Source organism: Dermochelys coriacea, chromosome 5, assembly GCF_009764565.3.
Source record: "Dermochelys coriacea isolate rDerCor1 chromosome 5, rDerCor1.pri.v4, whole genome shotgun sequence".
Lineage (NCBI taxonomy): Eukaryota > Metazoa > Chordata > Testudines > Dermochelyidae > Dermochelys > Dermochelys coriacea.
Genome location: NC_050072.1, coordinates 75,558,503 through 75,583,483, shown reverse-complemented (window position 1 = coordinate 75,583,483; position 24,981 = coordinate 75,558,503). Strand labels below are relative to the sequence as shown.

At 42.0% G+C, this 24,981-nt stretch overlaps 1 long non-coding RNA gene across 1 annotated transcript in view; it reads left to right on the top strand.

Annotated features, from left to right (window-relative positions):
* LOC122460359 overlaps positions 1-24,981 on the top strand; it is a 132,979-nt gene that overhangs the window by 46,643 nt on the left and 61,355 nt on the right. The gene's annotated exons all lie outside the window — the stretch shown is intronic.

Genomic DNA, 24,981 nt, shown 5'->3' with positions numbered 1-24,981 from the left:
GTAGGGTCGGGTAGGTGCGACCACATGATGCTGCAGGCTGGGAGAGCAGCCTGAGGCAGAAGCCTCCAGCTCACAGGATATTCCAGGCAAGACTGAATCTCCATGAGAGGAAACTTAAAGAAGAGAATGACCTGGAGCCTCTGGCTCCCATTTGGTGCTCTAAGAGGAGAATAGCCATGTCTGTCCAGACACCCCTGATCGACCTCACCCAGGAGACGTACGATTGCTATCAGTCTTACTGCAGCGTCTGCCACGAAGGTGAAGAGCTGCTGCTGTGTAGCAATGCAGTATCGCGTCTGCCAGCAGCACCCAGGAGGCCTATGGTGACGGTGAGCTGAGCAGTCTCCATGCTTGCCATGGTATGGCGTCTGCATGGGTAACCCAGGAAAAAAGGTGCAAAATGATTGTCATTGCTTTCACAAAGGGAGGGGGGCCTGATGACATGTACCCAAAACCACCCATGACAATGTTTTTGCCCCATCAGGCACTGGGAGCTTAACCCAGAATTCCAATGGGCAGTGGAGACTGCAGGAACTGTGGGATAGCTACCCACAGTGCACCGTTTTGCAAGTCAATGCTAGCCACAGTAGTGAGGACACACTCTGCTGACTTAATGCACTTAGTGTGAACATACGCAATCACACACACACAGCAATCGACTTCTGTAAAATCAACCTCATTTCGTAGTGCAGACATACCCTAAAGTGCATATGCATGGCAGAATTTGTCCCATAGCCACCAGGTTATATCAATAAGAATGGGTTTGGGATTTGGTGGTTTTAGTTGTCAAGAAATTTTAAAGTGTTAGCTCCATTGTGTAGAGGTGTTTTTTTTTCTCACTCAATATTTTATTTGTGTAGTAATGGATACCAATAAAAACTGGCATGCAGTGATGCCTACAGAGGAAAGAAAGATAGCATTAATAGAAGGTATTATATAGGGTTTTCAAATATGTTAAAGCTGTTGGGTGTGTTTAAGGTGCAAGATGGTGTAATAGAGCCTGTGGTTCTGCATTTTCTTTTTGGCAAGTAGTTTGTTCCTGGGCATTTATCTAAAGGAGAAGGGGTGGAGTGCGAGAGGGAGAGCTCTGCTTTGCTATAATTTTATATACTTGAGCTATAGAAACAGCAACAAAACATTCTGAATGTTTTTCTTTATATGGGCTGTACCTTAAAAATACAGGAGGTGGGGTTGGGCTGGAAGCTTCCTGTGAATGGGAGGTCGAGGGATAGGAGGGGGAAAGAGGAGAGATCCTGAGACTCTCTGGTGAGAGAGCTAGTTTGTTGGGGAAAGGGTGTCCTGGTCGTTCCTCACCAGAATTCTTGGGGTGATGTGCCCCACAGCCATGTTGCAGCTGGCACACATGTTCCTGCCCCTCCCCTGGGTTAGGTGTCTCCCCCAGGACCCGCAGTGTTTGGAATGCAAGACTGTACTGGGCCAAGGAGTCCTACCTGCTTCCCAGCAGGCAGCTTTATGTCTTGCACCATAGTGGCTGCTTCCCCTGTCTTCCTGATGACTGTGTGTTACATAGCTGGTCCTGCTCTAGCCTCAGAGATATTGTGGGGGTGTAAAACATTTTTTGGGGGACAAATAAATCCTCTCCCTGCAGTATTTTCCTGGGGGAGGCGGTGCTAGCCTCATCTGCCCCTGCCTAAAATGTTTGCAATGAAAAGGCTGACATTGTAAAACATGATTTTCTCTGTGTAAAGTGAAGTTTAACAGCAGTTCTGTGGAAGAACATTTGAGCTTAATTACTTTCACTGGAAATCAGACTTCCCAAAGAGAGGGGGAGGCATGGGTAGAGCCTGGAAAAATGATGACTTTTTAAGGAAGAATGGGAAGCTGTGTCCCAGTATACCAATTCAGCCCTAAAGCAGGGAGGGAGGGGGGTCACACCTAGGGTTGCCAATTTTGGTTGGATGTATTCCTGGAGATTTCATCACATGATAAATCTTTAATTAAAGATTGTCTTTAATTCCTGGAGCCTCGAGGCCAATCCTGGAGCACTGGCAATCCTAATCACCCCTACCCACATTTACTCACTTAGAATCCCTTTGAGGCCTCCAGGAATCCTGGCAGCACTAGCAATCTTGATTTCTGTCCCCTAATATGAGAGGCAAGTTTATGCCTGGTTCCTGTATGGCTGATGTAGAGGAAGAAAGATCTTGCTGTTCCCTCTCTCCCCAGGCTAGTGCAGTTACACAGGGATAGGCATAATTTAGTAATATTTTGAAAGAATTTCATCTTAGCAATTAGCCAGGCTGTACTGTGAATGGACTACTCTTCCATTTTTTCCAGCTATTTTTTTTATCCCCTTGGAAGTATCTCACTTTTTTTTTTTAAAAAAGAGCCCGTTTCCCCTCTACACCCCCACCTCCCTCGCCCAGTTCCAAGGTGAACTGTGCCTTTGATCCATCAATCAGTTTCTCTGTAGCCACCCTTTCCAAGTGGTAGGCCTGTGCCTTCATTTCACTCTTCAGGATAGAATTTCACAATCTAATCCAATTTTAGACAGGATACCCAAGTCACAGCACCCCAATTCACCATGTGAGATTCCTCAGCAGGGCCAACTTGATATTGGCACCTGCTATAGATTTCCCTTTGGGACTTACGAGATCAGTTTGAAAATGCCATGACTGTTTTTCAGCAAGCTGTTCTCTAAGTAGTATTTAGTTATCCATAGGACTATAACATATAGAACAGAAAGGATTAAAATAATGTACTTTCAAGGTCTTTTGTTACCTTGACTAAATCTTACCCATTCTTTGTGGGAGTCTTCACTTGTCACAGCAGTCTCCTCAGAGTCAAAAACACAGAATGCATCCATGCAGTCTCACTCAATCTGACACCCTTCTCTTTTCGGCTTCCCACCCCTTCCTGGCGCACGCCTCTTCTTCCCCCCTCCCCCCATTTGTCTGACCTGAGTTTCACAGGCTCTTTTAAAAATTATTTATCCATATCAAAGTCCCTCTTAGTCCTGGGCCCCTTGAACCTCGTCAGTCTGTTTTATGCCTCTTTCTGGGGCACTTAAAGCTTGGCTTCCAGAAGTGTGTTCACTGCATTGTCCATCTTAACACCAACATTACGTTAAAATCATTCTGTTTGATTTTCAGGAGGACTTCGCTGAAGTTGATAGGTCTATTGTGGAATGAAGGATTACTTAAAGATTGAGATCTTGGTCTCATTTACATCACCGAGTACATTTGACTCAGAGTAAAGAAGGCAGAATCTAGGCTTTAAATGGACTTGTTTTTCTAGATTTCTGGCCCCCCCCAAGTTATTTCAAGAAATATTCTCCCACCTTCAAAGCACTATTACCCAAGTCTCATTAAGTCCCTTTGACAGCTAATTAGTAGCAATTCTCGCTGGTGCAATGTAAATGATTGACAAAAAGATTGGATTTATGAGAAAAAATTAAAATAATTAAATATTTATAAATGAAATCTACTAGTGATTGAAACAGGTATGAATAGGGGTAATGCGTACACGTATCCCAGGAAAACATAGATTGAACATAGTGAAATCTATTGGAACTTAAAATAGTCTCTGAAGCAAACTGATGGAAGCCCCATCCAATCAGCGAGTCGTTTGAAATTTTGGAGTGCCTAGAGCATATCAGAATAGATCGTAGGAAATAATAGAGTACTGACAGTGGGATGGCCTGTGCAAGCAGTCCTTATAAGTCTCCATCTGTTGTCTATGGCTCCAAGATTGTATTCGTGAATTCCATAATTTGCATAAAAATTCCACTATGCCTGACTGATAGAGGGACCCCTTGTGAAATAGTGCTTGGGTATGTAATCAAAATGTGAATTCTATGCTGAATTTCTAATATAGTGTGTTTATAAACCAAGAGATGAGAGTTGCTTATGGACAGACCCCCAGACATGTGAACTACTTCTGCAACCTCAAGAGATGGGGACCATCACTAAACAAAAACACCACCATCAGAAGGAATATTACACCGGTTGATTCAGAAAGGAATGCTTAGACTAGTGTGAGATGACTTTTCCAGAGTGAGGGGTAAGATTCTCAAATATGGTAAATCTTCATGAGACTGAGATTGGGATATTTGGTGATGGATTCACAGAGGGGATAGTCAGGCTCCTTCATGGAAACAAACCTACAAGGAGAGAGTAAGACATTCTCTCTTTAACCCAGCATAAGATTCTGGGCTGGACCTAGGGGAATGGGGGGGGGGAATGACCTTTTGCTCTCTAACGGTATGTTACTATTTTGTATATCTTCATTTATATAACTTATGAGGATACCTTCTCTAGAAAGCCTATAGTAAAACTGAAGTTTTGATAAGGGAATGTTTGTTTTAGTTTGTAAATTATTTCTTTTGTCTATACTTTGTTCATTACAGAATAAGTAACTTAGTTTAAAAATAAAAGTTGATGTTAGTTTGGGAAATTCACAATGGTCATTCATTTTAGGAGAGGGTTGAACAGGTATCCAACACAGAGGGGCCTGCAAAGCTACAAGGGCCTATGAACCAAGACACTGTACTCTGGTGTCACTCTAAGAGTGGAAAGTCATGGGTTTCCACTCTAGTTAAATAGGAGTGGCAAAAGACCCCCCCCCTACACACACCTGAGAGTGACACTGAAAAAACAAAAATAGGGACAGAGATGAAGGGTGGCCTATAATTCTGTCCCAACATCAAACTAATAGCACAATAAATGACACAGTACAGACAAGGCAAAACACTATATTCCAGGTGTATATAATATCAGGTGTAAATGAAGCTCATAGTGTACACACCCGCAAGGAGTAAAATCCTGGCCTACACTATGGCTTGTCTATGCTTCCACTTCTGTTGTAAATACTCCCCTGAGCGACATAATTTACATTGACAGAAGCGCCAGTGTAGACAGCACTATGTTGCTCCATCCTTAGAGGTTTTTAAGGCCTGGATTGACACAGCCCTGGCTGGAATGATTTAGTTGGTATTGGTCCTGCTTTGAGCAGAGGGTTGGACTCCTGAGGCCTCTTCCAACCCTAATCTTCAATGCTTGCTTGTTTGGGAGCTGAGGTGGAGAAAGTGAGGGAGAGGAATTATGTAAGCTCAGCACCAACGTGGACACAAGAACAAATGGGTATAAACTGGCCACCAGGAAGCTTAGACTTGAAATTAGACGAAGGTTTCTAACCATCAGAGGAGTGAAGGTTTGGAATAGCCTTCCAAGGGAAGCAGTGGGAGCAAAAGATCTATCTAGCTTTAAGATTCTACTCGATAAGTTTATGGAGGAAATGGTATGATGGGATAATGTGATTTTGGTAATTAATTGATCTTTAAATATTCAGGGTAAATAGGCCTAATCCCCTGAGATGGGATATTAGATGGATGGGATCCGAGTTACCCAGGAAAGAATTTTCTGTAGTATCTGGCTGGTGAATCTTGCCCATATGCTCAGGGTTTAGCTGATCACCATATTTGCGGTCGGGAAGGAATTTTCCTCCAGGGCAGATTGGAAGAGGCCCTGGAGGTTTTTCGCCTTCCTCTGTAGCATGGGGCACAGGTCATTTTGAGGGAGGATTCCCTGCTCCTTGAAGTCTTTATACCACAATTTGAGGACTTCAATAGCTCAGACATAGGTGAGGTTTTTCATAGGAGTGGGTGGGTGAGATCTGTGGCCTGCGTTGTGCAGGAGATCGGACTAGATGATCAGAATGGTCCCTTCTGACCTTGGTATCTATGAATCTATAATCTATGAAAGTGGAAAATAAACCCTTTCAGACAGTTTATGTGCCAGATGAAATAATACAAGCAAGAGTACAAGTTCTATAGTTCTGTTGACCCAGGGAGAGGAAATGATGCTAACACTGGGACAAAAGCTCCTAATTCTCCAAACTCCTGATTTGGTTTTGTCTGCCTCTCCTTTGAGCCCCTGACAGAGTGTATTCTAAACATCCCTTAGTAATCTGAATGTGATAGTTATATGTAAAATTTTTTAAGACAGGAGGTTCTTTAAGAAAACACTGTCTAAGGAGCTTGAAACTGAATTAAATGAAATATACACTTCTGATTTGTGACACACAGTGCATGAGGCATTATCTTTTATTAGAATGACTTCCGTTGGTGAAAGAGACATGTTTCCGTTGGTGAAAGAGACTATGTTCAGCTACATAGAGTTCTTCAGGTAACCTGAAAGCTTGTCTCTTTTTCACTAACAGAAGTTGGTCCAGTAAAGGATATTACCTCACCCACCTTGTTTCTCTAATATCCTAGTATCCAACATGGCTACCGCAACACTGCATACAACTGATTTTAATGTGGCATTTGTGGAGTATCGGGAAATGTTAGTTTATTTCTATGCTTAAACTCTTTTACAAAGAGGATATGTTAAACTTCAAATTCTAAAATAAATGTTCTGGAAAATATTTTAATTTGCCCATATCTTTATATCTAGTCAATAGTCTGAAGATGTTTTCTAACCTTTTGGAAAAATATTAAACTAATAAATAGGCTCAGTTCACTGGTTGGTTAATTAAAATCACATAGACTTATTGCTGTACATGAAATCCGGAAATGCTCCACTGAATATAAGCCTTTAAGAATAACTGCAGGAATCATTCATTTTTCATCTAAGAACAGGGCAGAAATTACATGACTTATATAGGTGAATGACAGCTGCAGACTTTATAGGAATTGTGAATTCCATGACCTATTTAAAACAAAATTTTCACGGAGAAAACTACCCTCCTGTCCTTACACTTATCACCATAAGGACAGAGCAGAGCTAATTGTGGCGCACTCCGCCAGATGCTGTGCCTCATGAAGTCGTGTACTGGAATGACTATTGGAAACATGGTGCCTGATGTGTCACTTCATAATTCTGTATGTGGAAGACAGCTATTAGAACAGAGCATAAAAATAAAGTCCAATTGGATTTGCTGCTTCCTGCTAGGGTGGGTTCTAATTTTTGTGGGGAGGGGAAGGGTGTCAACTTTTTGGAGCCCACCTTGAGATGCTTTGGAACTTTCTTTTGGGTGTCACATTTTCATTGGCTTTAATAGGATCTGTTGCAGTTAGTGCCCCTAAAAATCAGGACACCTACTGTCTCCCTCCGGGCTCCCACAAACCAAGAGATCCAAAACCAGTGGCCAGTGTTTGAAATGTAGCCCAAAGGTTGCATTTCAAAGTTAGGAAAAATTGAGATTTTTTTTTTTAAATTTATGAATGGTTTTCTTTTTATCAGCTCTAAGGTGGAACCCTTTTCTCACCAAACCAACCTGATCTGTTTGCGAGTGGGACAAACAAAGAATCCATCTCCTAAATAGGAAGGGGAACTTCATCTTTTTGGCTCTAGAGTCTTTCTTGTGGATTATTGAATAATGGTTGAACCGGCAGTGAGTCGACTTTCAGCTAGGTAGGTGAAAGGAATTACATTGAGAGGCTGTTCTAGGTAAAGAAGCTACAATCCCTGTAAGGACACCATAATCATGATTTGAAAAAAGGCCAAATATTTCCCATTGGGAAGAATATCGGATGAGTGGGGCTATGATTTTGACTGACCTGATATTTGTGAAAAGGCAGGCTAGATATTCAGTCATCAAATAAAATTGCATGCAAAATGGTTACTTGGCGTTGCACCCAATTTTGCCTAGTTAGCAATCAACACTGCTACTGCAGCTGTCTGCTGGCACGTATATCAACACACACAGAAACACAAAGAGCAGGAGAGAAGATGAAGGAAAAGCCTTGTCAGTGCATTGAGGACCTTAACTCCACCCAGGCCTGCCCCGCCTTCCTAAACCCAATAACGAGATTACAACACAGGTGCAAATCTGGAACACTGGTATTCCCGTGTGCAGTAAAAATCCTTGAATGAGCCCCTACCCTATAGCTTTGCTCTATTTGCTGTGTGCTATATATGGAATACATATGACTTGGATATTCACATGTGGTGAATTCACATTAGGTCAGACACAGACAATCCAGCACTTCTGACGACCAAAACAAACTATTAAAATAAATACTTAATGTTTTTAGGAAGTGCTCCTCCCTTCCCCACAGCACCATCTAATACCAACAACTTTCTTCTCCTCCTCTTAAAGGAGAGGTCACTTCCTTTGACACAGCTGTACTACCTCCTCCCTGTCTCTTTAATGATATCACTAGGAGTTTTACCTGAGTAGGCTTGAGGTTTTTAACAGTTTTTTGTCTGAGCAAAGAGAGTAAAAACTGAGTAAAGACTTGAGGATTTGGCCCCTAGAACATACAGTGCCAACTGCCTTAAGCAACTATTCAAAGGATTAGCAAAAATTGGTTTTGAATCAATATCTCCTATTAGGAGGAGGAGGAGAACACCTAAACCATGCTTTGGGCAGGTTTAAGACAGACTGCCTATTAAGGGTGGAATATTGTACAGGTTTTACTGTACTTTAAAAAAAATTCTTTTTTTGGAAAGCTATGTCTACAATTTTCCACAAGTCTCTTAAATTGTCACAAAATGAGATGGGAAAGATATACATCAGAAATGCTTTACATAGCAGAAAACTCTTGCCCTATAGGTTCACACCACATGTGCATGCGAAGTATCTGACCTTGTCAAATCTAGTTGGACCTATAATAGTGATGAATTAGCCCCATGAAACATTTCATTTATAGATCTCAAAGCACTTTTACAAAGATTGCAAAGTATTATCGTCATATTAGATATGGAAGCTGTGGCACAGAGGTGAAAACACTTGCCTAAATTCAGAGAGCAAGTTAATGATGGATCTGGGAATAACAGCCAAGTATTCTGACTCCCAATCCAGTGTGGTAGCTACTGAAACTGATCATCCAGGACTGGATAGTAACTTGACAATACAGTCCAAGGAAGATGAGATCATGGTGACTGCTGCTTTCCCTACAGCACTCTCTCCCTCCGTCAGTGCTGAGTAGACCACAGAGGAAACTAAGTGGATTTTGGGGGGCCTCTTTAATCCTCTGAATGGGCATGCAATGGAACTCATGATTGAGCCCATAGCATGTTTGCTGGAATTGCAGATTTGATTCTTAATGTAATTTTTTGAAGTATGAATAATTTCAAAACCTATTCCATAAAGTAAAACACTACAGAGATTGTTAGCTGCAATTAGCAACAATGAAGTAGCTTTTAAATATATTTTCCACTGCTGAGGAGCTTCTAAAAACAATGTGCCATTTTTATCAATGACCTAAATTAAAGCAGCCTTAACTCAAGTACCTTTAAATGTATACATTAGAGTTGATTGGAGAATGACAATTCTGTTGCATGAGGCAATCCCTTGCAACTTTCAAGATTTCAGAATGTCTTTATTCTGCATTGGGATGAAAACAAAACCTTTTTGAAGCTTTTTGCAAAATGATACAGTATTTTTGTTTTCAGATTGAACAGCTAAGATTTTCAATACCCATCCCTGCCCCATCTCCCCTCTCTCAGGATGAACTTTCTGAACCAGCAAAACATCCATCACAAAATATATTGATTTCAACAGAAGTTTTGAAGTGTTTTGGTGTCCATGAAATGGCATCTTTGGGGGCGGAGGGGACATTCTGCTGATCAGATTCCAACATTCTCTAGTACATACCCATTGTTCTATAGCCATGGAGCTTAAATGTGCTCTGAATTAGTTTGTCTTCTAAAGCACTTGAAAATATTCTAATGTTTATCATTTTAAGATACTGAACTGATCTTGAAAAACAAACTTTCCATCTTTCCTCCTCAAGTGGCTTGGCTACTATAAAACTGGCCACACTCAAGTTCCTAATTTGTGCCATTTTTCAGTTATACTAGGGCAAAACTGCACTTGGAATTGAAAAGGGTTTGGTTGTTTTTCCTCCTCCATTCTCATAACTCAGCTATGGCTGAACCACTTTTATCCCACTTCCTACTTGCAATGTTCTTAAATAGCAGTATTAATGAACAACTTTAGGTTGATGGAGAAAAACATAAATAACTTTTACCAGTTGGGTTTAATTATGGCAAGTTTGTCCTATTATTGGCCCACACTATCCCCTTCCTTGGAACAACCCAGGGGAGGCTGCTTTGGGGAGGGAAGTTTTGAGGTTTTTAACTCAAGGATGACATGGAGAACTTCTAGCAGGGAGAGAGGAAAAGGTCATGGGGCCCTATCAAACTTTCTAGATTGTGGAAAAAGCTGTGATGATCCCAGGGGTCCACAAGAGGTCAGGGCACCCGTGTGGAGGCTTTGTGCCTCTGTACTAGCTCTGGCTAGGACCTCCCCAGTTTCCAGAGGAGTAGGATGGTACCAGAGATGTGACTAAGCAAACTTTCAGTGTACAAGTTAGACGGCCACAGCGTGTCGAGGGTATTCTCCACGTATAGGTCTAGTATGAGCTGTTAAAATAGCTGAGCACACATTGTCAGCACTGTGTGCAGTGTATTAAAAACACATTCAACCCCTGCAGCAAAGTGGACATTGCCACTGGTATACTGGGGCCAATCTTTGAAGTTAATGGTCTTACTCCAGGTGTTACTCTGGGTTTACCCAGTGTACCTGAGAACAGGTTCTGGACAACTTAATACAATTTTTGTACTTTTTATCAGTTTTTATCTTTTTATCAGAGCATTTTTAATACAGTGCTCTGTATTAATGACACTTACAAGGTGCTACTAACAAAGGAAGCAATCTGTGTAACTGACCCTACAAGAGCTGGCTGCTATGTGAAGCTATATTATAGAGAGAGAGAAAGAGAGAGAGAGAGAGAGGAAGGGGCCAGTTTTAGTCCCTTAGTTTTCTTGGTGGTTCTATCAGGTTCTGGTGGAGGCAGTGGTGACACTTTTCTCTACACATACTGGGAAACAGATATTCTCTTTAGAAAAGAAAAATGTTTAAAAATAAATAACCCATGGAACTGTTAAGTTCTAATAACTAAAATGAGGAATGGCAGCATTTGTAGTTTAAGATGCCTTGATCTTGACACCAGGGAAATATTTTCTACAGAAATGATTTTGTGTCCAGTTGTAGTAATTGAAAGAAAATATTTAATCATTTTCATGGTCTGAGTAACCAGTAGAACATAAAATCAATGTAATAAAGCTAATAATTTTGATTGTGACTCTTATTGAGTAGTACTTTAGCAGGAAAGCAGATGTGTCCTGATTAGGTACATAAATATAGAAATATATTGATTACATGAATGAAACTCCTTGAAGTGTTCCCTGCAGGAGACCAATGGGTCTTTAAAAAGAACAAGACTTGCTAGTCTTACCATTTACACACAGGTTTGTGCAGTTGACATCTCAATAAATAACAGATACTTATTGACTTCTTTATGAACTATCAGCAAACCAGAATGATATCCTATTGAGTGGCATTTATGGAAATGTACAGATACTAGTTCATAGATGTAAATCTTGTTAACTGCAAGAACTCAAAGTGGCAGAATGAACTGTGAAACATCTGAATTTGCAATAAGTTTGACCCTGGGGAGTCTCTGCAAGGTCATAAGTTTGAGAGCTCTTGCATTAGCCCTCTCTCGTCACCTCCCCTCCCCATGCTGAGGAGATAAAACTGAAATATATTTATCTCTCAGGATCTCTTACTACTCTCACTTTGGTTCAGATGCATTAAATTTTCAATCACACTTTCTAAATCTTAAAACCCAATCTCTTTTGACCTTGACCCCACTGGTGATCCTCTGTAGAATTTCTGAATGGTGACCTCGTACTGTACATCCCTTGGAAATTGCTAACTGGAAGGGAATCCCTTTCAGATAAGGTTTACATCCTAATTCTTTGTTTTCCCATGACAAATTAAGTGATTGCCCCTCCCCTCTTCCTGTGATCAATATGAGCAAATGCTTGTGATAAAATGTGTGTTAGCAAGATTCTACTCTATGATGCACTTATCTGGCTCCCATTAGAGTCAGCTGTGGCCTCATATTCATCCAGTGTTAGAATTTTTGGCCCTATATCTCTCGGGAAACATAACAAGAAAAGCAGAGGCCTGTTCCGCACAATTGTTTTAATGCATGGAATTTCCAGTAGAAGATACTTAAAACTGTTGAGGGTTGGGTTTTGGTAACAGAGGTATTGCATTGAGTTTAGTAACATTTTTAGTACTGAAAACTCACTCAGTAACAACTAAAAACCAGAGCATGGAATTTCTGGTCCACTTCACTTTGCTGCAGTGGCACAAAACATATTCTGGCAAGAGAGCCTGTAGAGAATTCCCCTTGGATAAGGGAACTCTGGCAGACGTTGCATAGTTAGCTCCCAGCTCCACATCCAGCAGCAGGGGTATGTCAAGGGATGAAAAGGATGTAGTGAAGCAGAACTTACTATGCCTTTCCACTACTAGCATAAGGTCACTTGGGGGAACTTGCATTAGTGGCATGAGTCACAGCAGCTCCACGGGTGCTCTAATGTATGGCAGGGCAAGGTGGCATAACATAAGGGAGATGGAACTGGCTCCCTAACGTCCCCTGCACCTAGGGTGACCAGATGCCCCTATTTTATATGTACAGTCCCAATTTTGGGGTCTTTTTTCTTATATAGGCTCCTATTACCTCTCACCCCTATCCCGATTTTTTTTTCACATTTGCTCTCTGGTCAGCTTAGCTGCAGGCCAAAATCTAGCTCAATGTTTCTAAAATCCAAATGTCTGATCAGCACTCAAAATGCAAAGTGAAAGTGGAGGAGCTTCTATAATGCACCTGGTGCTGTCTGAGCTAGGGAGCAGAGCAGAGAGATGTATAGGTAGTTGAGAGAGCACAGCAAAATAGCAGTAATTAGACCATAGATATAACTGATCTTTCCTATATTACATTTCCTTTCCTTTCCTCTTCAGCATATTAGCATTTGTTGCTGTTTTAATTGAAATACAAAGTAGCTTTGCTTTACATTTTCCTCCAAAGAACGCATAGATTCTCAACTCATAGCTGAAAAAAGAGCAGGATAGAATTCAGTTCTTTGGATAAGTGTAATCTTCCCTCCTCCCCAAAGCAACATCCTCAATGTTTTTATTACTGCAAGGAGTTGCAGACGCACAAGCCTCTCATTACAACTCAGTGGGAGTTTGCATATATGAAGACTCTTCTGATGTGTAAACAACATTTGGGGGACATTTCCTGTGAAACATTTAGGGTTATGGGGGTTCATTTTGAATATTTGAGAAATTCCTGGTTTCAGAGTAGCAGCCATGTTAGTCTGTATTCGCAAAAAGAAAAGGAGGACTTGTGGCACCTTAGAGTCTAACAAATTTATTTGAGCCTAAGCTTTCGTGAGCTACAGCTCACTTCACGAAAGCTTATGCTCAAATAAATTTGTTAGTCTCTAAGGTGCCACAAGTATTCCTTTTCTTTTTGAGAAATTCCTGTAGATTTGGGAATCAATCTAAGGTTACAATGCTGAAAATCTTATCCAATGCTAAATCTTCAGTAGTGACTAGCAACTGTAGAGCCTCTAATTTATAGTGACCCACTTGAACAGTTTAAAGGGGATTGATTTTCCCCAAGAGAAATACTAAATGCTTTCTGAAAATCGGGCCCTTTTTAGGTGCACTGAATTAGACATCCTACCACCAAACAGACACATGCAATCACTAACTAGTCTTTTCTTCAAATCTAAGACCAGAATCTAGGGAAATCTTCACCTTATGGCAATGGAAATGAGAACTAGAGTTGTGCATGCTTACTGGGGCGCTGAGAGCACAAAAAATCAAGCAAAGCAAAAGTGCATGCTCACTCTTCAAAATATAGCATTTGCTGTGTTATAATTCATTTTTTTCCCCACTAGAACTGGGTTGAAAGTCACCACTGTGCAACACTGACCACCATTCCTTATTGGCTCTAATTGGGTTGCTAATCTTTCTTCATAGTACTGGTTTTGTGAAATACCTTTAGAGCTTTTGGGTGCTGATCCAGCAAAGCACCTAAACAATGTGCCTAACTTTAATGAATAGTCCCATTAAAGTCAATAAGATTATGCCTGTGCTCACATGTTTGGCTAAATTATTGCCTGTACTGAGTATGTGTAGAACATCCCTAGGCTTACATCCTTCATCCTAGGATTATCTGTGGCTGAGATTTTAAGTTAATTAGTATAATTAATTCAAAGTACTTTTAGTAGGATTATCGTGTCTCTTAATTTTGCTTTTCTTTTTCTTTTTATAATTAGCACATTGTTTGCTTTGAATTTAGATTGCGTTTATTAGCTCTTTATGGTAGTGACTATATTATTGGTGTAGGCGAAAAATGGTAAATAGAGAAATAAATAAATGTTATTCCTGGGTCTTTTTGTGGTACATTTTACTCAGAAAAGTGTCTACAAAACTTGACTTCTTTAAATCAACCGAGAAATCCAACTTTCCAAAGTATACTTCAGATGTAATATTTAGTAGGCATGTGATCTAAAGACTGTTTGCTAATATATTTACTCAAGAGAAGGTGTAAATGTGTAGAATATTTTGACAAGGGTATCTATGTGAGGAGACCATTAAATGATCACCATTACCTGCTCTTTTCCTTTTTCTGCGGAAAAATCCTCATTCCTTTACCTTTTTAAGAAGCAGTTGGTATTTTATTTATTATTACCACCTTCATCAAAGGTTGATCACTGAACCATGGATCTCTTGTAATGAGCTGTTCAAAAACATTCACAACGAACTTTAATGCCACATGAGTTCAAGGTTTATTGCATTTGTTAATCTTTGCTCGCTGCTCAGGTTCACAGACCCTTTGCAACTGTGAGATACATTCTTGTTCATGTGTGTTCCCAACATATCTCTTGCTTCTCCCAAATTTTTATTTTTGAGGTTCCCAAAGAGTGGTTCGCTCTTCCTACTTCATCCCTCCCAGTTCCGACCCATCCTGGGGTACAAGTAATCTTCACTTTGGCATTTTCTGACTTTGAATCATTCAAATGTTGGCCTCAATCCTGTGTACACTTATGCGTAATTAATTAATTTTTACCAGTATGAGGAGCTCCATTGAAGACAATGGGATCACTCACATGCACAACATTAAGAATGTTAGCTTAATTTCCTTTATTTTCCATGAGTAATTTTTTAGTTTATACATAAATATGGTAGTTTTTTATTTTAAATGGACACACATGCAGAATGTCTGAAAGTTAATTTTAGAACAATCCATGATTACTACTTTTCAAAGCAACAATATTTTTCACTTGTAAGCCTACTTTCTTCTGGGGATCTCAAAATTCTGTGGAAGCTATTGGCTTTACTATACAGAGTGTTTCCCAAACTACTGTGATGCTGTGTGATTGAAATACGACCATGTCTATCACCGTTGCTATCACTGTTATACAATTGTAACAAATCTTGTATGAAGTATGTGATGTAAGATGTCAATGGAAAAGCTTTGATTTGCTGAGTGTGATTATCCTATTCTGAAACCTATGCTGTTTATATGCATTTATATTTCTATATCTAAAGTTTTATGAATATTGAATATATGTATTAGTATTTCTAATGTCTGTCCTCTGGTATTACCTGGTAGGTGTTTTACATCCAGTCTGGCCTGCACTTTGTGAATGAACTATTCAATTTGATGGCCCCTCAAGGAATACTTAGCTCTCACAATGGGTCATAGAAAAAATTCATCTCCACCCAGTGAGCCTTCCTGTGACATTTTAGCCAGAATATGGGTATGCTCCTACTAGTCATCAAACCATGTAAGGGGATGTGATTAGCTCATGTAACCCTAGACTTCATCTTGTCCCTATAATTTTCCACAAACTAAAACTGAAAGCCGTCCCCCCTCATGGGGAAAATGGGTAAAGGACTCTGGAAGCATCTCAGTTTTGCCTTTTTCCTGCTCTGATCTCTGGACTATGGGCTTTCATTAAAAGGAGCATTCCAACAAATGGTCTGAGAACCTTCCAATCTTTTGGAAGTTACTGGAGACTTTATAAGCTAGCAGTCTGTAAAATCGCTGCTACAAAGCTGATCCAAGAACTTTGCAATGATTGCAGGTATATGATTTCACCATTTTATCTCTTGCCACCTCCTTTTCTCTTCTAATAAACCTTTAGATATTAGATACTAAAAGATTGGCAACAGCATGATTTATTGGGCAAGATCTGAGTTTTATATATTGACCTGGCTGTGTGGCTGATCTCTTGAGATTAGAAGGACCTTTTCTTGGATTAAATAGATTAAAAAAAATTCATTGTAAAGTCTAGTGTCTGAGTGGTGAAATGAGTGTTTAAGGAGACAGTTTTTGACTTCTCATTAACAAATGCGGTGGCACAGAAGGCTTTTTTTTTTAACTGGCTTGATATCTTTTCTGTAGAATAACCACCAAATTGGGGTGAGTCTACCCTATTTCTCAGTGGCTTGTGCTGAATCTGATATTCTAAGCTGTGACCCACTGAGGCACAATGACAACTACTTTACAATACTCTTTCTCCTCATGTGACAGAATGGCTGAAGGATTCACCAGACAGTAGACTTGATTTCCAATCTTCCTAAATATCCTGTTTTCTTTGGCAGCAATAACGCAATGACAGACTGTTCCTTACGCAGTGTAACACTTACCTTGTTTGTATAAACCAATTTTAACTTAACATATACAAATTCAGAATTCATGCCATTGAGCCTAATATGTAATGTTTATTACAAATGCTACAACACTCCCAAAAACTTGACAGTATTTTTACTGTTTTCCCCTCTTTAAATTTTAGCAGGATTTAGGGAATGGACAAAATCTTGCCAATAATGGAAAAACTAATGTTTGGTTTTTTTTAATTTAATGTTGTGTTCCTTCATTCTGCAGGCAGTTTGTTTATTTCATATATTCATCCTGAGGCTCACTGTAGTGCCAGGCAGGCTTCTAAGAAAAGTTTCTGGCACAGTAGCATCCATGAGATTTTTAGCCTCAGGAAAAATGTACAAATGGCCTTTGAAACCATGCCAAATAGAGATCTTGGCCCTTGTGTCTCAATGGGTTGTCCTCCTGTGTTAAATCACTCAAAAAGCCTGAGATTTCAGTATTCTACTTGTCAAACACATTATAGGGGATGGAGCACAGAACAAGTATCCATCAACTAAGGGCAAACTGAAATCAAACATAATAAATGCTTTTTTGTTTTTAACTTACTGATATTTCACAATTTTGGTTCCTGCATGGCCAGGGGTTCTCAAATCTTTCCACAGAGCAGAACACATTTTAATAGTTAATAGAGAGATTCCCTTATAGACCACATCCCTTGCCCAATCATAACTCTATTTGTGGGAACATAACATCCTTATGGCAGCTGCAACAGTTGTGTATGTGTAAAAAAAAAATAGGGATGTATCTAATGTATTTTTACAGTTTGTAAGGTGAGTTTTTTCCTTTTTGAAAAATCATGCCATTTCTTTTGCTCTTCATTTTTTATCTCCTGTATTCATCTGCTTCTTTCTCTCTTCTCCACAATTCCCTGAGCAAGCTTCCCTATTTTCCCCATGCATCTCTGCATAATGCCTGATTCCCCACTCCCTGGGCATACAGATTATTTGCCTGACTCCCTATTCCCTTGAGCATGTTGCCTAGGCCCCAGATTTGTATAGGTGTTTTAGGCATTGCATTGTGATACCACAGTCTCCTATTTGAAAGTGATTTAGGCACTTAGGATCCTAAATTTGACAGTCATTGGGATTTAAGGTTCTAAGTGCCCAGAAAACTTTTGAAAATGAGATTTAGAATCATAAATCAGTTAGTCATTACAAAGCTGGGCACACAAATGCCTAAATACCTTTACAGATCTGGGTCCAAGTCATTTTCCCCTCACCATTCCCTTGCACATTCTACCCAGCTCTCTTCTCCCCTGGATGTACCTCAATGGATGTTGGTGCCAATCCTATTCGTTGGGTTTTTTCCCCTCCTCATTCCTCTCATGCTGGCAGCTCCAGTTCTGGGTTCAATCCTGGAGAGTAGTGCCTCTGTGCCTTCTCCTGTGTAGCAGTGCCCTATAATGGAAGCAGCTTCTTGTTTCCTTCCAAATTCCTGGTGGTTGATAACTTTTATTTCTTACAACTATGTTCACCCTCCCACTTGCTTCTTTCATGATTTCCAGTCTATTGACTTCCCTGAATTCTCTTCCACCTTGAACTTCCCCAGTCTCATCCTGTCCACCTTCACTCCTACTGCATCTTTTGATCAACTCTGGCACTTCCTCAACTCTTGACTCTCCTTGTTCCTCTTGCCTACTACTCTGAATATATGCCCAGAATAGTCACCAAACCAGGCTGAATGTGTGGAAACAGCTAAAGTAGTGGAAATGCCAACATGGATGTCAGAGAAGAATGTTTTTATTCACAAAAGAAGTGGGGAAAAGGAATGAGTAAGGAAGGGAAAGACAACCTAAAAAAGCACAGAGTAAACACTTTTTAATCACATGAAAGAAGCTAGGGGAAATGAGGTCTTCAGTGTTTCAATAAACTGTATAAAAACAAACTTAAGGATGCTGTGCACTGAAATAAGAAAATGCAGCACTCAGGTCAAAAAGGCTAAAAAGAGAGACAGGTAGGGTTAGCCAAAGGTTAATCTTTAAGGAGTAGTTAAGGAATTCAGGTTTACAATAAGTTTCTGAAAATGTAACAAGCTGTTGCTGGTTTTGTGTACACCTTCTACTTAATATCCTGCATACCAAGGAAAATTCTCCATCAAGGCTTCCACATCTCATTGAAGAGGAAGCCTTGATGAAGTCTCATGGGCAAAGTAGAAGTGCCATGATATTTTAAATGATACCTTACAGTGGAGTAGTGCCTGAAGTGAGAGAGAGAGAGAACTTTGAGTCTTCAGTTAAATCTGCATAGCAACAGCAAAGTAGCTTCCAATTGACTTTGCCACAAGCTAAAACCAGTCTCATACCAGCCACAAATCTCAAGTATTAAGTTTTAATACTGCGAGTTTTACCAGGGTACATCCTGACTCCACCAAAGCCATTTTTTTAACAGTTCCTTTTAAATGAGTTTGGCAGTCAAGTACCTTAATTGTACTTTAAAGAAATGTTTTGGTGCATCAGTCAGTATTCTTCTCACACACACACGACCTTTTAAGTCTGAAATTTCAAACCTGAAAATTTGGAATTCCTACTAATTATTTTAAAGGTCATCAATTTTTTGAATGATGAATCTGATGCTTCTGTGTTTGGATGTTTTAAAAACTGAATTAAATATGCTGCAAGTAAGCATCAGACCATAATGCTGAAGGTAAAGTTTACCTATGGGACTGTTCTGTAAATCACAAAAGCAAAGTAAATTGCAAAAAATGTAGTAGTCAGCCATATATTAACCACAGAGCCATGATCTATCATAAGTTATCAGTGACTACTAGGTGGGAAGATGTGTATACATTCAACGTGGTATTTGACTGCCAGTTTCCTTATGGTCACCAAGATCAATGCTTGTTTGCTGTTTTTTGAAAATATTTCAAAACAAACACCATTATACTCTGGCAGACAGAGGGGGCTTAGTTTTGAAGTTGGGGGGGTGGAAAAAATGAGCAAGCTCATACTAATCATTAGTCCACAGTGTATCTTTTTATTTATCTGGAAAACCATAAAATGACATCATTCCACCAAAGTTATATTTTGTCAGTTCTTCCATTCTACCTTCACAGCAGCCAGAAGCTCTAGCTGGTACTAGGGTATGGGGAAGTCTGGCATCGTTTGGAGCTGCTTGCCTATATGTCTGTCTGCCTATTGCCTTCCAACTCATTCTCTTTTGTCTGATACCATGTATGTGGGCAGATTCAGGGGCAAGGTAATAACTGTAGGGACTTAGGGTAAAGAGCAGAGCCATGAACAATGTGGGAAGCAGATGAAGGAGGAAGAGGGAGGGAGGGAGAGAGATCTCTCTCTCTATCTCTATATCAATGGATGGCAAATCATGGAAGGCTGTGAGGCTCAGGAAAAATATCACCAAAAGAAAGTGACCACCATGAGAACCTTTAGGAGGTTTACTTGTTGGCACTTACCCAACATGTATATTTTTATTGTCACTAAAATCAACTGGAAGGAGAATGCTGAAAAAGATAGAATTGGACACTGTCCCTGAGCACTCAATTATCTACTAAAATTAAGAATTGAGTGACTGTACAACGAACAGAATTGGCCAGATTTCGGCATAAAGCTGACAGATCTTCCTAGCTGAGGATTCATTGAGCATAGAGGCATCCCAAGATTGTCCCTAGGCCATGCCCTTCTCCAGCCCCAAGAGAAAGTGGTGTTTTGGAAGAGTCTTCACTAAATTCACAGACAGCTGCAGCGGCACAGGAGCTAGCAAACAGAGCTCTAAACAGGGGAGTTTGAGTGGGAGTTCTGTTGGAGGAGAAGGTAGTTGTATTTGGTTTTGTATTTTTAATATTTGTATTTGTGTGTGGGGGGGGGTTTTGTGCTGGGAGAGCAGCTGAGCCTGATTAGGGGGTGGGACTTTGTGCTGAGAGAGCAGCTGAGCCCTGCCTAGGGGGTGGGGCTTCTGACTAGGGGCCCTATAAAGGTAGCCAGCCAGTCAGGCAGCGGCACAGACAGCTGCAGCGGCACAGGAGCTAGCAAACAGAGCTCTAAACAGGGGAGTTTGTATTGTGGTGCTTGTTTGGGGTTTGCTTTTGCTGGGGGGGTGTGTAGTCATAGAATCATAGAATCATAGAATATCAGGGTTGGAAGGGACCCCAGAAGGTCATCTAGTCCAACCCCCTGCTCAAAGCAGGACCAAGTCCCAGTTAAATCATCCCAGCCAGGGCTTTGTCAAGCCTGACCTTAAAAACCTCTAAGGAAGGAGATTCTACCACCTCCCTAGGTAACGCATTCCAGTATTTCACCACCCTCTTAGTGAAAAAGTTTTTCCTAATATCCAATCTAAACCTCCCCCATTGCAACTTGAGACCATTACTCCTCGTTCTGTCATCTGCTACCATTGAGAACAGTCTAGAGCCATCCTCTTTGAAACCCCCTTTCAGGTAGTTGAAAGCAGCTATCAAATCCCCCCTCATTCTTCTCTTCTGCAGACTAAACAATCCCAGCTCCCTCAGCCTCTCCTCATAAGTCATGTGCTCTAGACCCCTAATCATTTTCGTTGCCCTTCGTTGTACTCTTTCCAATTTATCCACATCCTTCCTGTAGTGTGGGGCCCAAAACTGGACACAGTACTCCAGATGAGGCCTCACCAGTGTCGAATAGAGGGGAACGATCACGTCCCTCGATCTGCTCGCTATGCCCCTACTTATACATCCCAAAATGCCATTGGCCTTCTTGGCAACAAGGGCACACTGCTGACTCATATCCAGCTTCTCGTCCACTGTCACCCCTAGGTCCTTTTCCGCAGAACTGCTGCCGAGCCATTCGGTCCCTAGTCTGTAGCGGTGCATTGGATTCTTCCATCCTAAGTGCAGGACCCTGCACTTATCCTTATTGAACCTCATTAGATTTCTTTTGGCCCAATCCTCCAATTTGTCTAGGTCCTTCTGTATCCTATCCCTCCCCTCCAGCGTATCTACCACTCCTCCCAGTTTAGTATCATCCGCAAATTTGCTGAGAGTGCAATCCACACCATCCTCCAGATCATTTATGAAGATATTGAACAAAACGGGCCCCAGGACCGACCCCTGGGGCACTCCACTTGACACCGGCTGCCAACTAGACATGGAGCCATTGATCGCTACCCGTTGAGCCCGACAATCTAGCCAGCTTTCTACCCACCTTATAGTGCATTCATCCAGCCCATACTTCCTTAACTTGCTGACAAGAATGCTGTGGGAGACCGTGTCAAAAGCTTTGCTAAAGTCAAGAAACAATACATCCACTGCTTTCCCTTCATCCACAGAACCAGTAATCTCATCATAAAAGGCGATTAGATTAGTCAGGCATGACCTTCCCTTGGTGAATCCATGCTGACTGTTCCTGATCACTTTCCTCTCCTCTAAGTGCTTCAGGATTGATTCTTTGAGGACCTGCTCCATGATTTTTCCAGGGACTGAGGTGAGGCTGACTGGCCTGTAGTTCCCAGGATCCTCCTTCTTCCCTTTTTTAAAGATGGGCACTACATTAGCCTTTTTCCAGTCATCCGGGACTTCCCCCGTTCGCCACGAGTTTTCAAAGATAATGGCCAAGGGCTCTGCAATCACAGCCGCCAATTCCTTCAGCACTCTCGGATGCAATTCGTCCGGCCCCATGGACTTGTGCACGTCCAGCTTTTCTAAATAGTCCCTAACCACCTCTATCTCTACAGAGGGCTGGCCATCTCTTCCCCATTTTGTGTTGCCCAGCACAGCAGTCTGGGAGCTGACCTTGTTAGTGAAAACAGAGGCAAAAAAAGCATTGAGTACATTAGCTTTTTCCACATCCTCTGTCACTAGCTTGCCTCCCTCATTCAGTAAGGGGCCCACACTTTCCTTGGCTTTCTTCTTGTTGCCAACATACCTGAAGAAACCCTTCTTGTTACTCTTGACATCTCTTGCTAGCTGCAGCTCCAGGTGCGATTTGGCCCTCCTGATATCTTTCCTACATGCCCGAGCAATATTTTTATACTCTTCCCTGGTCATATGTCCAACCTTCCACTTCTTGTAAGCTTCTTTTTTATGTTTAAGATCCGCTAGGATTTCACCATTAAGCCAAGCTGGTCGCCTGCCATATTTACTATTCTTTCGACTCATCGGGATGGTTTGTCCCTGTAACCTCAACAGGGATTCCTTGAAATACAGCCAGCTCTCCTGGACTCCCTTCCCTTTCATGTTAGTCCCCCAGGGGATCCTGGCCATCTGTTCCCTGAGGGAGTCAAAGTCTGCTTTCCTGAAGTCCAGGGTCCGTATCCTGCTGCTTACCTTTCTTCCCTGCGTCAGGATCCTGAACTCAACCAACTCATGGTCACTGCCTCCCAGATTCCCATCCACTTTTGCTTCCCCCACTAATTCTACCCGGTTTGTGAGCAGCAGGTCAAGAAAAGCGCTCCCCCTAGTTGGCTCCCCTAGCACTTGCACCAGGAAATTGTCCCCTACGCTTTCCAAAAACTTCCTGGATTGTCTATGCACCGCTGTATTGCTCTCCCAGCAGATATCAGGAAAATTAAAGTCACCCATGAGAATCAGGGCATGCGATCTAGTAGCTTCCGTGAGTTGCCGGAAGAAAGCCTCATCCACCTCATCCCCCTGGTCCGGTGGTCTATAGCAGACTCCCACCATGACATCACTCTTGTTGCACACACTTCTAAACTTAATCCAGAGACACTCAGGTTTTTCCACAGTTTCGTACCGGAGCTCTGAACAGTCATACTGCTCCCTTACATACAGTGCTACTCCCCCACCTTTTCTGCCCTGCCTGTCCTTCCTGAACAGTTTATAACCATCCATGACTGTACTCCAGTCATGTGAGTTATCCCACCAAGTCTCTGTTATTCCAATCACGTCATAATTCCTTGACATCACCAGGACCTCCAGTTCTCCCTGCTTGTTTCCAAGGCTTTGTGCATTTGTATATAAGCACTTGAGATAACCTGTTGATCGCCCCTCATTCCCAGTATGAGGCAGGAGCCCTCCCCTCACAGACATTCCTGCCTGTGCTTCCTCCCGGTATCCCGCTTTCCCACTTACCTCAGGGCTTTGGTCTCCTTCCCCCGGTGAACCTAGTTTAAAGCCCTCCTCACTAGGTTAGCCAGCCTGCTGGCAAAGATGTTCTTCCCTCTCTTCGTAAGATGGAGCCCGTCTCTGCCCAGCACTCCTCCTTCATGGAACACCATCCCATGGTCAAAGAATCCAAAGCCTTCTCTCCGACACCACCTGCGTAGCCATTCGTTGACCTCCACGATTCGACGGTTCGACACAGTTACCTGTGTCTGTGTTACTGGAACCCGGACATTCCGCTTACCTCTTCTGGAGGTCACATGTTGCCAAGCTTCTTCACTGGCCTCTTGGCTCCTCTGTGCAACCTGCTCTATATCTTTAGAGCTTTGTGCCCCTAGAAGGCTATCCTGAGTTTGGTCCAGAAAATCCTCAGTCTCTCGTATACAACGCAGGGTTGTTACCTGTTGCTCCAGACCTTCAATCTTCTCTTCCAATATGGAGACCAGCTTGCACTTTGTACAGACAAAGTCGCTTCTGTCCTGTGGAAGAAAGACAAACATGGCACATCCACTGCAGGTCACAATAGCTGAACCCCCCCCTTCCATATCACCTACCTACTATGAGCTTCCTCAGAGACGTTGGCAAGATGTAAGCCTCACTGGGCTCACTCCAGGCGAACTCCCAGGCAAACTCCTGCTGTGAGCTGCTCTGCTGTCCCCGCTGGTTCGCTGCCGCTCAGCTGGTTCAGGAGGCTCTGGCTATTTTCAAACAGCCAGGCTTCCCTGACGCAAACACACAGACACCCTAATGCCCGCCCCCTGCAGGCTAGCAGCCAATCAGACACTCACTCAGGCTCTCTCCCTGCCCTCCCAGCAAACACACGCTCGGATACTTCCTCAGCAAGCAAACACACACACTCGGATACTTACCAGTCCCAGGCAAACTCCTGCTGTGAGCTGCTCTGCTGTCCCCGCTGCTCCGCTGGTTCGCTGCCGCTCAGCTGGTTCGCGAGGCTCTGGCTATTTTCAAACAGCCAGGCTTCCCTGACGCAAACACACAGACACCCTAATGCCCGCCCCCTGCAGGCTAGCAGCCAATCAGACACTCACTCAGGCTCTCTCCCTGCCCTCCCAGCAAACACACGCTCGGATACTTCCTCAGCAAGCAAACACACACACTCGGATACTTAGTCTTTTTGGTGTGGCTTGTGTTTCCCAGATTAACAGGATTTAGGTGGGAAGGAGATGACAGATACAGAGGCAGCTGTGGGAGTGACTCCTGTATTGAAAGACACATTGAGGATGACTGGATGTGGAAGCTGTGGTATGTACATGATCCTGAAGGGGGGAACCGGTAAGAGTTTTTTCTGCATGAAATGCCGTCTGATAGAGCTGATGGAGGAAAAGATCCGAGGTTTGGAGATGCAGGTGGAAAGTCTGGTTGAGTTTAGGAAGGGGTTTGAGCAGATGATGGAGCAAAGATAT